This window comes from Bombina bombina, chromosome 4 (assembly GCF_027579735.1).
Source record: "Bombina bombina isolate aBomBom1 chromosome 4, aBomBom1.pri, whole genome shotgun sequence".
NCBI lineage: Eukaryota > Metazoa > Chordata > Amphibia > Anura > Bombinatoridae > Bombina > Bombina bombina.
In genome coordinates this window covers 510,454,788-510,471,749 of record NC_069502.1, presented here as the reverse complement: position 1 = coordinate 510,471,749, position 16,962 = coordinate 510,454,788, and the positions used below count along the sequence as shown (strand labels likewise).

Sequence of the window (16,962 nt, the reverse complement as noted above, 5' to 3'; positions counted from 1 at the left end):
TATACACCACTTCTTATCTAGCTCAGTGTGTGATGATACTGAGTAGGGACTTTGACTATGGAAACCTAATAACAGTTTAGGCATCTTTATGGAATCTTTTCATTTTAAGTAGGAGTGTAACAACTTTTCAAAAGACATAGGTCACAAAAAAATCTAACTAACTAAACCATCAAATAAACAAAAATAAAACAAATCTAATCTAATCTAATTCATTTTATTCAATATTACAACAATTCATACACAGAAAGAAAGCAAATTAATGCATAGGCACAATAAAGAAATTGGCACAATGCATAACACAGCTTCTGGGCACTTAGTTCCCTATTTAGATCAGTTATGCCAACAACTTGAAGCAACTCTACCACAGGTTTTGTGTCAAGGATGTCCTAATCAAATCTCTTTCACTCTGCCTGCTGAGTGATAGCTTTTTGAAAAAAAGAAATATACAGTTAAAGACCACCCTGAAGTCCAAGGGACCATGGCATATGTCAGCATGTATGCTAGTGGCAACCAAGTTTCACTGTTCACTCAGTGTATCTATATCAACAGCTGTTCGTGAAAAGTCTCAAATGATAATGTGAAACAAAGCATTCTGGATAATTGTAATGATAAGACGTAGTGACGGCACCTGTAGTCCTCTGCAAGTCAGTGACCCCAAATTCACATAAACCACTCAAAGCTTGATAGTATACATGAAAACCCGGTTTTCAACCGGTAATTCACAGGTCTCCTAGCCCCACTCACCTCACCATTAATGTTCCGTTCTGAGAGAGACACTTGCCTTTAAGTTTTCACTAAGTGACCTGTTCACAGGGTGTGATAACGACTCTCCATCTTCCAGGATCAGTGATCAGTCCGGTATTTACATAACCAGTGTTGCCTGATCTATAGTCAACTCCCCTCCCCTCTCGGCTCACTTACAAATCAGTCCTCCTCGGTCTCTGGCTTCTTCCTCCTCAATGCGATAGGATGTTCCGTGAGGTGGGTGGGACAGCTAGGTGCAGGATACATCCGATGTACTAGAGTGCAATACCTCCGTTCCAAAGATCCGCAAACCAACAACTTGTGAGGTGCACTTAAAGACTCAGTAGCTACGATTACGGGTGTTGGAGCCGAAACGCATCAGCATACAGTCCCTGGAGTGGAGTTCTAACTGCTCACAAGGCCATTTGACCATGTATTGTCTATTTGACACTCTAATTGTTTTTTAGAATTCTTTGATAAAGTTTAACTTTTTATAACAACCAAGTCTTTAAGTGCACCTCATAGGTTGGTTTGTGATTCTGGATAATTGCTCAATCAAATAGAGATGCAGTATGGTAGATTAAGCTATAAATGTAATGAAAGAGTTAACTGGGACTTGGTAACAGTTCTCAGTCCAATATTTCTAATGTGAAGAATAAAGCAAAATTGGTATGTGTCAAAATCATGATACACTTATTTCTGTATCTCTTTTGATCCAAGAAAGAAGCTTTTCTGACATACTGTATAATCACAGAGTCCATATTTTTCATCACAAATTCATAACAACAATACAATGTGACAAATATTCATTATAAAAATACCTTTTTTTTTCTGTCTCATTGTAAGAAAACCTTTAAGGTTAGATTACGAGTGGCCCGCTAACTGTTGCGCACAAGAGATATTGGGTTTTTATCTGCTTTTTGTGCGCGGTGGAAATTGCATGCGTTTTAGGAGTTGTATGCTTGTTGGGTTAACATGACTTGAGAGCTCAAGTAAAGGATAGGGGAGGAAAAATAAGGTCACCGTTGTAAAAAAAGGGCTGCAAAGGTCTTTAACATATATATGCATGCATAGACATGTCTAAATATGTGTACAGTATGTATGCATTTACATTTATGTATAGATTTGTGTACATATGTATTTAAAGGGATACTAAACCCAATTTTCTTCTTTCATGATTCAGATAGAACACACAATTTTAAGTAACTTTCTAATTTACGCCTTTTACCAATTTTTCTTTGTTCTCTTGCTATCTTTATTTTAAAAAGCAGAAATGTAAGGTTAGGAGACGGCACATTTTTGGTATTGGTTAACACTTGAGTGGGAGCGCTAAATAGCGCTCCACTCATTATCTAGCCATAAATTGTATGAAAATTACAAATTCCACTGAAGGAGACTGGGGGGCCTATTTATTATGGTGCGAGCGGACATGATCCTATATAGCGGATCATGTCCGCTGTACATCGATAAATGCTGACAGCATACGCTGTCGGCATTTATCATTGCACCAGCAGTTCTTGTGAACTGCTGGTGCAATGTCGCCCCCTTTAGATTCGCGGCCAATCGGCCGCTAGCAGGGGGTGTCAATCAACCCGATCGTATTAGATCGGTTGATTTCTGTCCGCCGCCTCAGAGCAGACTGACAGGTTATGGAGCAGCGGTCTTTAGACCGCTGCTTCATAACTTCTGTTTCCGGCAGGTCTGAAGGCTCGCCAGAAGCACTGGGCATCAAGCTCCATACAGAGCTCGATAAATATGCCCCTAGGACTCAAAATCAATACACTGATCTACTAGAAACAAACAATTAGTGCACGTAAATACTGTAAAACAATGGATCTATTTTAATAATAATATTTTTACTAGACCAAAAACATTGTAAACATGTAGCAAACATGATCCTCACACTTGGTCTCAATTTATTCATGTTTCTCAAACAGTAATGTTGCGAGATTTCATACGACATATCTACCTGAGTAATATGTATTTATAGGGTCATAGATAAAAGTAAAGAATAATACAGATTGTAGATACATATCTGGTGCTGGTTAATTTATTACAGTACTACTGATCCAATGTGATTTAGCATACATGGCTTTCTATTGTAATCTAACAAATCACCATGATCATGGATAGTTAGTAGGGTAGCTAATTATAATGCAGTTTTACTATGGGATTGTTATGTTTCTCATGCTTCTCCAATTAGCTGCAAGCAGAAGGAAGTGCACTTTGTGTCATAGTATATTTAATGAATGTATTACTGTGCACTAGCTAATTGCCAACATTTCACCATACAACTAAAAGTCAGGTGTTTAATACATTTATACTAGTTTAACTGGCTTGTTTACTAAGAGCTCCACAGTAGGGGCATATTTGTCTCTTCAGGCAAGTTAATAGACCCAACAAAAGAGGGGGACAAAGAAAGAACTTGATGGGCCCCTGGGAAATAACTTTCAGTTCACAGAAGGAGGGGATCTCTAAGAAGAATTGCTTTTTGTGGGACAGACATAGTGGATGCATCAAAAAAGTGTTATGTTCTTGATTAAGTCAAGAGATGTCAGTGGTGTCTTTAAAATTTAAGAAGCTAAGCAAGAGAGGAATTATTATGCAGTGCGGAGAAATTGCAAAATATATAAGGAAAATTATTATTGGTGGCATTGTATTGCAGCTTTGTGGAAGAAAGTGGGTTAATTAGAGTGAGTATTGTGGTGGGCTTTTTTGTAGACAGATGGATAATTAGTATTGCAGAATTTTTGATTCTCTGAACAATTTTTTCCCAGTGCTAATAAAGGCTTTTATTAACACTAAATGAAGGACATACAGATGTTCTGTGAAATTTCACTAATGTTTATCAGTAGTTAGAATTATATTAATAACTTGAATTATAGCAGGTTTGGAATTGTGGTTTCAGGCAGTTTATTTATTTTTCTATTTTTGTTATGAAAATTGAGTGAAAAATTCCTGAGAGAATTACAGGAAACAGGTAGGCAAATATAAAATGTCATTGTGCCCAAAATCTAATAGTTGCATATGAAAAACATATGTAATTTCTGATATGCTGCAACAAAGGAAATATGAACAGTTAGCCATTAGGACCTTCTTAATCCTCCAAAAAATTAAGAATTGGAACTTTTGTTATGTAACCGTTTCCCTGTGACGTGTGCAATAGACACCAAAGCTCACTGAGATGAACTATGACCCTAATATGCCTGTAATTTTCCACTGGTTTGCCATACTATTCTCCTAAAAAAGCCATTGTTCATTTGCACGTTTCACATGTTAAAGAGGTCCAAGGGCCAATTTATCATTGTCTGTACGACATGATACGCTATAGCGTATCATGTCTGACAGACATCGCTAAATGCCGACAGCATACACTGTCAGCATTTAACATTTACAAGCAGTTCTGGTGAACTGCTTGTGCAATGCCGCCCCCTGCAGATTTGCGCCCGCTAGAAGGGGATGTCAATCAACCCGAACATATAGGATTGGGCGGATTGCAGACCGCAGCCTCAGAGGCAGCGGACCAGTTATAGAGCAGCGGTCTTAAAACCGCTGCTTCATAACTGCTGTTTCCAGCAAGCCTGAAGGTTTGTGCGGCATCAGAGGCAATTCGGCCCTTGATAAATTGGCCCCCATGACTCTGAATTACTATGTTCCAGATTAGACAGAGGCTAATTTGACTAGATAACAATGCAAATTGGGAGTTGAAGTCATGGAAAGGTAAGGTTTCCAACAGTGTCTTGGTTATGATTCTCTTAATAAAACTAATCAGGGTGGTTGGTGCCTGCTTCTCTATACAACTAGCTATTGGGCATTTTGGGTGCAACAAAATTCATCCAGTATTATATTGGTCTTGCCATGTCCATACATATTGCATGATCTTAAAATAAAGACCCCATTAATATTGTACCCTAAATTTATGAAGAGTGGAAAAGCCTCAATGGTCCTAAAAAAAAGGGTAATTTATGCAACTTATTCACTATAAATTGATTTAGTGAATAAACTGAAGAGATTAACATAAACATTTAAGAGAATAAAGAGGCCATTTGAATGCTAATGAATCTAGAGCTGTCTGTCACATATCCATAGGTTTTGTTTATATTTAGCTGTGTACCTTTAAGAACTATATTGTTTTTAAATAGATAGTGAAATCACAAAGCTTGATGGATAACGTGGGTTTCACCTGCAGATGCCTTTACCATAACTAAAAAATATAATTTCAAAAACAGGATATCTCAATACAGCATAACACTGTTTTAATCACCCTCTGTGGAGTTGCACAATTGCTTGGTGTTGTTTTATATTTTATTGGCTCAATTGTAGAGAAAGGAATTAAATCCAATAATGATATAAGCTGAATGAATGAATGAAGAAAACGGCCATGGGGGAAATCACCTTGTCTGTGAACTTCTTTAACAGCAGAAACCAAGTGTACACGTTTCTACATTTTGTGCTGCAGTGCTTGTTTAAACAATGCATATCCCAGTAATATTAATACTAAATTCTCTCTGATACTGGAAGTTTTAAATAAAAAAAAAAACAATATAATCAAATGTATTTTTTTCTTAACCTTTGTGACGCTTATCCTGCTCTCTTGTTTTGTCTCCTGGAAAGAATGAATCATAAGCACTGTATGTATATAATCAATCAATATTCTACTAATGCAACAGTGATGCTGAATCCCAAAGTAACTCTTATTAATAATCTCAACGGCTCTTCTTCTATCCTGCCAATGAAAATGATTCTATTTAGTATGCTTTTAGCAACACCAGCATATGCAGCAATAGGAAATGTCCCTGCAGATGAGCGTGCTTAATAACATGGGTGAGAGCTTATCAGTGAACCAAGCAACCCATATAGGCCTAGATTACAAGTGTAGCTATCCCTGCGCTAAGAATAGAGCACAATCTGGTTTTACAAGTGAATAGTAAAAAAAGATTTACCAGAGAATCTTAAAGCAGCCTACATTTTTTAGCAAGCTGTATACTTTCAATAGATAGCACAGGGTATTTTCTTCTTGTGTGCTTCATGGTGCAGTTTATCCAAGATACATTTATAATAAAATCAAGGTTTCTGACAAGTGGTTACTCACAAGGATGTATGCACTAAATGAAGGGCAATATGTGCAGGCTGGGCTTTGCAGTCCTCAGCTGACTGATAGGGGCAATATTCTCCTTCAGATGGCCATGGAATAGGTTCAGGATATGGTAGCCTTTTAAAACATAAAGGACACAAAGCTTCTCCTAGTGCAAGTAAAACTAACAACAGAGTAATTCTAGGAAAATAGTGAAATGAATACTCACATTTCAATTAGCACGGTAGATTTGTGCAAATTAAGCAGGGTGGATGTTACAGACACCAGCTGCCTGAGTTTGGTCTCCCTGGATTGTTGGTGGAATAAAGTGCTCCAAAGTAAAAAGTATTTTAAAAGCAGACTACTTAAAATCACAAATTTATTTTAAAAGTGAATAAAACATACAACGCGTTTCTCAGCTGGCTAGCTGTTTCATCAGGCATGTTAACAGTTTGTATGAGGAGCACTATATATACACATATACTTCCAATTAGTTAACAGTGGGCGTATTCATTATTTCCAATTAGTATTCTCAGTATATAACTTCCAGAAATTCATATAGCAGTAAATATAATAAAAGACATTGCAATAGAAATACAAATATGATAAAAGACATATATAATAAAACATATGTAATAAAATTATGTACATAGAAAAAATGTTCATAGAAAAATTGTTAGCTTTCCACTTTGACAGATGCCTGCCATTTTTTTTTTGTGAGATCCTATTGGTCAATAAGTGATCACATGTTTCTTGCACTGTTTTAATCAGTTTGTAAGTGAATTCATTAGCATATTCTAATGAGCGTTTTTAGTTCAAAGAGCCGATTGGATAGTGAACATGCCGTTACTGTGAGTCCAATGAGAAATTATCTTGGATAAACTGCACCATGAGGCGCCCCTTTTTTTATCTTTTTTAAATTTTAACTAGACTGTAACAAAAAATTATAAAAAAGGATTTTCACTCATATTTATACAAATGAAATGTATTTTTTTTTAATGCAATAAATGTTTTAAAAGTGATTCAAAGTAATTCAAAGGGATAAGTTCTAGGACAAGGTATTGGACTAGGAAAGGCTCAAAGGTGTATGCGTGTAGATTTATCTGTGTATGTATAAATATATCTGTATGTATGTATGTAACTGTGCACACTTATATTTTTGCGCTCTACTTGTAATCTAGGCCATAGTGTAGGTAAATCTTATGCAAATGCATTTCTCAAAAAGATTGTGGGTTAAGATTACATTTATAGATTTCATGTCTGCCTTTACAAGAATCCATTTTTCCCACATCCAGTAAAACAGTGTAATACACTAAAATACTTAGGGCCAGATTATGAGTGGAACGCTAACAGTTACGCACAAGGTTTATCGTGGGTGATTGTGCGCATCAGTTTTACCGCTCGTGTTACAAGTTGAAAGTAAACGCGATCTCTTGAGCGCAATCGTGATTTACGCTAGAATGATTACCGCATCCTCAAAGCTCTGGTTAACTGTTTTGCAGGAAAAAAAGTGTCACAAAACACATCTAAAATACATTTTTACAAAGTGTCATACTTACTACCATGCTAACAGGACTATACTACTTAAGTATGACATTCCTATTCACTCCTCCCAGTGCTGTTATGTCACAACCTTTAACATTTCACTACTTCCTTTCTTCAGTACTTGATTATACAAGCTAGTTTCACAGGCCGGCTACCTGCCAAATCCTTTACATACTGAGTGAATAAACTTTGTATCCAAGTTAACCTTCTGGCTACTTGCCAGGCATTACTCTAGGCAAGATTACAAGTCACGCAGCAAATCAGTTATGAAAACAACGCATGCGTTATAGTTTTTTCGCATTTGGGGTTGCACAGCTATTACAAGCTGCAAAATAACTTATTTTGCGTGCGCATTAAGCCACATAATCCAAACAGCCAAATGACGTGCGCGTTCAAGTATTCCACAATAGAAGTCAATGGATAAGACAAATAGAACCCCCCCCCCCCCCACTAAAACCCTAATCTGTTGCTCAAAGAAGTTTTCTCTTCGAAAAGTGCACATGAAAATGCGAATATTTCATATTTTTTGTAACGGAATATATTCTATTTATTTTTAAATTAATATTTCACTACATATGTGATGATTTTTGGACTGATATATCTATTAATAGCGAGATATGTATATAAATATAATATCTTGAGATCTATATGCGAATATCTCTTTGAAAATCCCTCTGAGAAATAGTTTAATTTGCATAAGATTGTAATGTGAAATATTTTCATTATCTCCATAGTTAAACATATCCCTATACATATAAATCCATATTTCTCCTATCTTTGATCTTATAACTTTTGTGTGCAATATTTTATAAAATATTTTTTATTAGACAGTGTTAATATGAGTGTAACTGTACTTTGTAATGTATTTTTGAAGTGTTTTGTGAAACTTTTATGTTGCCTAAAACTGTTAACTACAGCTCTTCAAGCACAAGACTTGTAATCTTGCCCTCTGTTGGTTACTGAACTTCATTCCTCCCTGTGAACTGTTTCTGCACGAGACAAAGCATACTGCAGCTCCCCTCTATGATTTCCTGCTGCCTGCTGACTCTCGGAGCCTGATCACTGAGGATTTACTGCTGCTGCAGCTATATGGAATTCTCCTGCAAGCATCCTTCTCTAACACCGAATCTGTGCTGAGCCTGCCACTTCCAACACAAGGAGTTGCCTGCTGAAACAGTGCATTATTCCCTTTTACCCTGCAAGCATTCCTCTGCTTCCTGACATCCTCTGCAGCAGCCCCTCTCCTGTGCTCATATTGTTTAATCCTTAAAGGGTTAAGACATAAGGACCGATTTATCATCGATCTGTCTGACATGACCCGCTCAGCGGATCATGTCCGAAAGACATCGATAAATGCTGACAGCATACCATTCGTCTTGTGAACTGCTTGTGCAATGCAGCCCCCTGCAGATTCATGGCCAATCGGCTGCTAGCAGGGGGTGTCAATCAGCCTGATCATATAAGATCAGGCGGATTGATGTCCAAAGCCTCAGAGCAGGCGGACCAATTATGGAGCAGCGGTCTTAAGATCACTGCTTCATAACTGCTGTTTCCGGGGAGCCTGAAGGCTCGCATGGAAACAGGGGCATCAAGCTCTATTTGGAGCTTGATAATTCTGCCCCATAGTATATAACCGAAGTTAAGCTCCACTTCCACTCAGACTTACTCCAGGGAGGATCAATATATCTGGGGTCTAGGAGCAGTGCAAAATCTGAATTTACACCAGTGACTCTGAACAGTTTCTAATGAAGTAATCCTACCTGAAGGGAGCCTCATAGGGCGTACAGCTTAAAGGGACACCTACCATACTTTTGGTATCTACCTATACACTCTGTTATATCATCCAAATCCACTGTCTTGCTGTGAAAGATATTTCTAATTCAAGAGAGTCTGAAGCTTTAATATTGATTTAATAGACTTGAATCTAGTTCTGCAGTTGTGGTCCACATATTGATAAGTGAATTAACAGCAGTCGTGACAGTACAAACAGAGAACAAAGGTCTCAGAGCTATATATCAGAACCAAACTTGCAGGCAAGTCCCACACTCCAGATACTCCAGAAACAATGATATGCCCACCAGAGAAGTTTAATGGTGATAGGAAAACCTACCATGACTTTAAGAATGCCTGCTACCTGCTGTTCACCCTGAGACCCAAATTAACCCCAAAGATAGGCACCACTATCTCCTACTTAAGGGGTGATCCCAGAGCCTGGGCCAATCAATTCCTTAAATCTGATGATGAAATCCTCAATTCCCTAGATAATTTCTTTAAAGCGATGTGAAGTGTGTATGATGATCCAAACAAGCATAGTTATTGTTGGACTAGAGACACCCTGTGAAATGATATAAGCCTCTGTAACCAGTTCCGGTTTGGGTCTATCAGAATCCCTCAAAGATAAGCTTTCCCATATGGATATGCCCTCCAGCCTTGAGGAGTTAATCAAACTAAGTATTAACATTGACAGAAGAATAAAACAACATAAAGCAGAAAGATACAGAATTGAAATATCCATCAGGAGGTACTCATCTCCAACCACCTCAGCAGCTCCCAGGATACCCCAAGCTGTGAACCTATGGAGATAGAAGTGGTCAGGGGTCCCCTATCAATGGAAAAGAAGAATAGATTCTGCAGTGAGAACTTGTGTATGTTTTGTACCAGGAAAGACCATGACCTCACAACATGTCCAAATTTGAAGATAAATTGTCTTGGTAAGAAAAGCTCTATTCCTCAGATACTTAGCATATCTACTAATCCCCCCGCTTGCTGCATTACCCCTCTCTCATTGCAGTGGGGCCAAAAAAGGATCCACTGTGAGGCCATCGTAAACTCAGGAGCCTGTGGTCTCTTCATAGACACTAACCTACTATCTTATAAAATTCCCAGAATTGAAAAAAACACACCCAGTTTTGATGCATGTTATTGTCAGGAATTTGGTTCAGAATGGTTCAATTACACATCAAGCAATAGCTTTGCAAGTATCCACTCTTAAGGGACATACAGAAAATGTCTCATTTGATATTATTTCAGCTTAACGAGACACCTACCATACTTTTGGTATCTACCTATACACTCTATGGAAGAAATTTCTAATTCATTATTGATTTGAGAGACAAATCTAGTCCTGTGGTTGTGGTCCACATATTGATAAGCGAACTTGCAACAGTCATGACACAAAGTACAGTTACACTCATAACTCCATCTAATAAAAATCATTAAAAAAATACACATACAAGTTATAATGGCTCAAAGATATGAGGTCTCAGGTGTTAGAAAAAAAGGCAGGCAAAGGGCTTTAGCATTGAGATACATACATATACATCTCTAAATATGTATATGTATGAATATATATATATATATACATATATATATATATATATATATACTACATTAGAAGTACAACATCTCTATGATGAACATCAGTACTTCTCAAGTAAACCTAGGCTAGTAGGCAATATTCTCAGAATGTCTTAACTGGAGCACAGGTAAAATAATCAGTAACCATGGTAACTAACATGGCTCTCGCCATAGGCACTGATTATTTTACCAGTGCTCTAGTTAAGACATCATGAAAATATGGCCTTTTAGGGCCACTTCTGGTTAAGAAACACTAATGTAGAATAGACTTTGTCACACTGGTTTAGGAAATCTAAAATAAAGACACAGTATTTTGAACAGGTCAGGTGAATCACAACTGCTGAGATGGAAGGTGGCAACAATAGAGAGTGTATGTAGCAAGAAGATACTGAAAACCACAATAGTCACAGGATGTGTGAAGGCGGCTTTCCTGTATCAGCAGGCTGTAATTAATGTAAAGGAGGAGATTCGCTATGTTAACCCTATTGCAGGCTGAAAAGAGTGGCTACACTCTAGTCTGCAGTGAAAACATGAAACACAGTTCCTCCGGTAAGATGTTAATCAGAATACCCAAATTTATAGGAGATAAATGGTCAGAAATGAACGATCAGTAATTATATGAAGTGTCAGCAGGCTTGTGTAAGTAAACTTGGAGCTTCACATATGAGAGTAGATATATGCGAAGGTTGGAACAATGTTAATAAACAAAAGAACACTGACAAGAAGACATATGCATTTTGAGAATATTATAATGGTAAGCGTTATAGTGCTGGCACATATCAAGGCTGAGAGTCAGAAGTAGTAACACTTACAGCGTAGTCGGAAGAGCAGGCTAGAGCTGAGTAGCGAGAGAGAGAGCAGCTGGCGTGTGACGTCACCGCGGTAGTTGCGGAGCTCCGTGGAAGTGCTGAGACAGGAGACAGGAGCAGTAGCGTCCAAGGTAATTGTAAGAAAACAATTGAAGTGAAGGTTAGTAAATCACAGGAGTTTCAGAGGAAACTGAAGGTTGCAAGTAAAAAGCAACAGCAGCAAAGTTCGTGAGAAAACTTGAATCCAAAGAAAAACTTGCTGGTAGCAAATTTGAGTGAGCAGAGTTCAGACAAAACTGGCTAGGCAATTGAAGTGTATATCAATACTAAGCAAAGAATGAGTGAAACAGGTGTGCCTTAAATAGGGTGGAGACAGGTATGAGAAGCAGTGATCCTTAAAGAGACAGTACAACCAAGGATAGTGTATATGGCAGAGATGTATATCCTGACAGGATCCCCCCTTCAAAGAGCGACTCCGGAGCTCAGGGTCCAGGAGAGTCGGGATTCCGTTGATGAAAACGAGACACCAACCTGGGTGCGGAGATGTTAACAGAGGGTTCCCAAGAATCCTCATCAGGTGGGTAACCCTTCCAGCTTACCAGGTACTGTAAAACCCCATTCATCATGCGGGAATCTTTGATGGATTGAACCTCATATTCAATATCAGGGTCGACAGAAACCAGAGGAAGAGAAGAAGATGAGGCGGAACCCCTCACTGCCCGGTAAGGTTTCAGAAGGGAGACATGAAAAGTCGGGTGGATTTTCATAGTAGGAGGTAGGGTGAGACGAACAGCATTGGCATTGACGATATGAGCTATGGGATAAGGACCAACAAAGAGTGGGGATAACTTCCTGCATGGAGTGTTCATACGTAAATGTTTTGTAGAAAGCCATACCAAGTCACCTACTTCATATTTTGGAGGAGCTGTCCTGCGTCTGTCGTAGTACCGTTTATAGAGCCTTTTTGCGTTTTCAATGGAGGATTCAATACGAGTGAAATTCGAGGAAATGCTTTGGGAAAGCTCAGCGATTGAAGGAGAAGAAGAATCTTGAGTAGGATACAATTGGAATGTTGGATGAAATCCGTAATTTGAGTAGAATGGAGTTTGATTAGTGGTGGTATGTAAGGTGTTGTTATAGCAAAATTCAGCGTATGGTAGTAAGTCCGCCCAAAGATGTTGTTCAGAAGAACAAAAAGACCTTAGGAATTGTTCCAGCCATTGGTTACAGCGTTCGGTCTGTCCATTTGACTGGGGATGGTATGCGGTTGTAAGCCGCCTGTCAATATGGAAGAGTTTGCAGAACTCCGACCAGAGTTTACTGGAGAATTGAGTGCCTCTGTCACTTAAAACGGTCTTTGGCAGGCCATGCAGCTTGATGACATTAGAAATAAGAAGCTGAACAGTTTCTATTGAAGTAGGTAGTTTATGGTACGGGATAAAATGACACATTTTTGTGAAAAGATCCACTACAACCATGATGGTGTTGTTCCTTGAGGAAAGAGGTAGGTCGACTATAAAATCGAGAGCAATTTCGGACCACGGTGTCTTAGGAGTAGGTAAAGGCAGTAAAAGACCATATGGTGGTTGTTTATTCCTTTTTGATATGGTACAAATGCTGCAGGAGTGGACATGTTGGGATACATCGGCAGTCATATTTGGCCACCAATAACTCCTTTTCGCTAATTCCAGGGTCTTTTTTATACCAGGGTGACCAGCGAGTGGAGAGTCATGTAATGATTCCAGCAGAGGTAGACGGAGTATGGGAGGAATGTATAAACGGGAGCCATGATAATAACATCCATCGGACTTCAACTGTAGTTCCTGTAGTGGTTTTAAAGAATCCTTCTGTTGTTCGGTATGAATAATAGGCCTGGTGTCGTATGTGAAACAGAGGAAATTTTCCGAAGGAATTATACTTTGTTGAGATGGTTGTGAGATGGACTCAGGTGGTATGCGAGAAAGTGCATCAGCTTTCTGATTTTTTGTTGAAGGTCGATAGGTAATAAGGAAATTAAAACGTGAGAAAAACAAATTCCATCTAACTTGACGGGAGGTGAGTGTTCGGGAGGTTTTTAAATACTGAAGGTTACGGTGATCAGTATAGATGAGAGTAGGGTAGGTAGTACCCTCTAAAAGATGTCGCCAATGTTCCAAGGATAGTTTAATTGCAAGTAGTTCTTTATCCCCGATAGGATAGTTTTGTTCAGAGATGTTTAAGGTCCTGGAATAAAAACCGACAGGATGGAGAGGTTTATCTAGATTCTCCCGTTGTGATAGTACTGCTCCAATTGCGAAGTTGGATGCATCAACCTCTAAAATGAACTGAAGTTTTGGGTCAGGAAAACGTAGAATGGGTGCACTGGTGAATTTCTGTTTGAGTGTATTAAAAGCTGATTGACAGTCTTGAGTCCACTTAAATGGAATCTTGACTTTTGTGAGTGTGGTTAGAGGAGTTGCCAGTTTAGAAAAATCTTTGATAAACTTACGGTAGAAGTTTGCGAAACCCATAAAGGATTGAACCTGGCGTCTGGTCTTTGGGGTAGGCCAGTTCAGTACTGCTTCAATTTTTTTATTCTCCATAAAAATTCCTGAAGGGGATATTTCATATCCAAGGAAAGATATGGTCTGGGAATTGAAAACACATTTTTCAGCTTTTGCATAGAGGAAATTGCTTCTAAGCCGGGAAAGAACTTGCCTCACATGTAGAATGTGCTGTTCTAAAGTTTTAGAGTAGATGAGAATATCATCTAAGTATATGACTATGTTGACATCAAGGAGGTCTCTAAAAAGATCATTTATTAAGTGCTGAAAAGCAGCAGGCGCATTACACAACCCGAATGGCATGACTACGTACTCGAATAAACCATAACGGGTTCGGAACGCAGTCAGCCATTCGTCCCCTGATCTTATTCGGAGAAGGTTGTAAGCACCCCTTAAATCCAATTTTGTAAAAAACTTAGCTCCCTCTAGTCTCTCAATAAGCTCTGGTATGAGGGGTAAAGGGTAGCGGTTTTTTACCGTAATTTTATTTAGCTGACGGTAATCGACTATAGGTCTAAGAGTGCCGTCTTTGTTTTTAACAAAAAATATTCCGGCCCCAGCCGGCGAGGTCGAGGGTCGGATGAACCCTTTTCTAAGGTTCTCTTCTAAATATGTCTTTAGGTGTTTTAGCTCAGTATGAGATAAGGGAAATATGTGCCCAATCGGGATCTCTGACCCAGGGAGTATGTCTATGGGGCAGTCGTATTTTCTATGTGGAGGCAGACTCTCTGCCTCCTTTTTGCTAAAAACATCAAAAAAATCGCTATAAACCTCTGGTATGGGTGGTATGTCCGGAGTGTCAGAAATTTGTAATACTGTACTGGGGAGACAAGTACTTTGGCAGTATGATGAATTGTAATTAAGTGTGGAATTGGACCAGTCTATCTGGGGGTTGTGTGCATGCAACCATTGCATCCCCAAAACCACCTGAGAGACCGGGCAATTTATTACATCGAAAGAGAGATATTCTCTATGCTGATCATGAGAGACCACAAGTAGGGGTATGGTATGAAATTCAACAGGCCCAGAAGAAATATTTTTTCCATCTATCCCTCTCAAATAAACAGGAGACTGTTTCTGCATCAGTGGTATTTTATTTACAGTGCAAAATTCCTTATCTATATAAGAAGCCGTGGCACCAGAATCAATTATCGCGGTGGCGTGAAGACGAAGTTGTTCCCACTGTAACAGAAGAGGGATTTTTATGTAAGTAACTGAACTCTGTTGAGTAGTACAACAATAAAAGTCTGTTAAGGTCTTACCCTTGTTTTGTTTTAGGAGAGAAGGGCAGTCTTTCACAGTGTGTTCGTCAGAGGCACAGTACAGGCATAGATTATTGGAACGACGTCTGAGCTTCTCTTGAGGAGACAGAGGACCTTTGATGAAGGCAATGTCCATGGGTTCAGGGGTGTTTTTGTGTAAGGAAGAGGCATGTGTGGGGTAGGAAGTTTTCCTAGGGTTAGAGTCATGCCCAGTCTTTTCTTGGTACCTTTCCCTGAGGCGCCTATCTATTGTAATACTAAGTGACATGAGGTCTTCTAAGGTATCTGGGATATCTGTGCGAGACAACTCGTCTTTTATTCCCTCAGAGAGGCCGAGTCTGAACTGGTTCCTAAGGGACAGATTGTTCCATTGAGAGTCCTTTGCCCATTTTTTTAAATTCTGTGATGTAGTCTTCGACTACCCTCTTCTTTTGCTTAAGGCCACGCATGGCGTTTTCAGCTGTAAGCTGTTTGTATGGATCCTCATACAATTGATCCATTGAGACAAAAAAATTATCCAAAGAATTCAATATCTCTTCATTATTCTCAAAGTAAGTGTTTGCCCATGTACGGGGTTCACCTCTAAGGTAAGATATGGTCGTGAGTACTCTAATCCTATCGTTTGGGTAGGTATGAGGTCTCAAAGCAAACAATAACAGGCATGCATTTTTAAACTCTCTGTAGAGAGTCCTGTCTCCATGGAAACAATCTGGAGGACTAACCTGGGGTTCATATATAGGTGTTCTTTTGTCTACTACATCCCTAATGTATGCTTTAAGGTTATCATTCTCCACTTTTAATGCGTTTAAACCATTTGTTAACAAATCTACTCTTTGTGTTAATGCCTGCATGTGAGTGTTAATCTCAGCTGGATCCATAGGTTTTAAAAGGGCTTAGTATTCTGTCACACTGGTTTAGGAAATCTAAAATAAAGACACAGTATTTTGAACAGGTCAGGTGAATCACAACTGCTGAGATGGAAGGTGGCAACAATAGAGAGTGTATGTAGCAAGAAGATACTGAAAACCACAATAGTCACAGGATGTGTGAAGGCGGCTTTCCTGTATCAGCAGGCTGTAATTAATGTAAAGGAGGAGATTCGCTATGTTAACCCTATTGCAGGCTGAAAAGAGTGGCTACACTCTAGTCTGCAGTGAAAACATGAAACACAGTTCCTCCGGTAAGATGTTAATCAGAATACCCAAATTTATAGGAGATAAATGGTCAGAAATGAACGATCAGTAATTATATGAAGTGTCAGCAGGCTTGTGTAAGTAAACTTGGAGCTTCACATATGAGAGTAGATATATGCGAAGGTTGGAACAATGTTAATAAACAAAAGAACACTGACAAGAAGACATATGCATTTTGAGAATATTATAATGGTAAGCGTTATAGTGCTGGCACATATCAAGGCTGAGAGTCAGAAGTAGTAACACTTACAGCGTAGTCGGAAGAGCAGGCTAGAGCTGAGTAGCGAGAGAGAGAGCAGCTGGCGTGTGACGTCACCGCGGTAGTTGCGGAGCTCCGTGGAAGTGCTGAGACAGGAGACAGGAGCAGTAGCGTCCAAGGTAATTGTAAGAAAACAATTGAAGTGAAGGTTAGTAAATCACAGGAGTTTCAGAGGA

General features: G+C 39.0%; 1 protein-coding gene and 1 long non-coding RNA gene across 5 annotated transcripts in view; both read right to left on the bottom strand.

The window, feature by feature from the left end:
- COL19A1 (collagen type XIX alpha 1 chain) overlaps nt 1–16,962 on the bottom strand; it is a 1,696,717-nt gene that overhangs the window by 516,979 nt on the left and 1,162,776 nt on the right. The window lies entirely within an intron of this gene.
- LOC128656498 (uncharacterized) lies at nt 15,147–16,554 on the bottom strand. Its single transcript, XR_008402018.1, has 2 exons — nt 15,335–16,554; nt 15,147–15,254 (listed from the first exon to the last, which is right to left on the bottom strand). It is a non-coding gene; the product is annotated as an uncharacterized LOC128656498 (long non-coding RNA).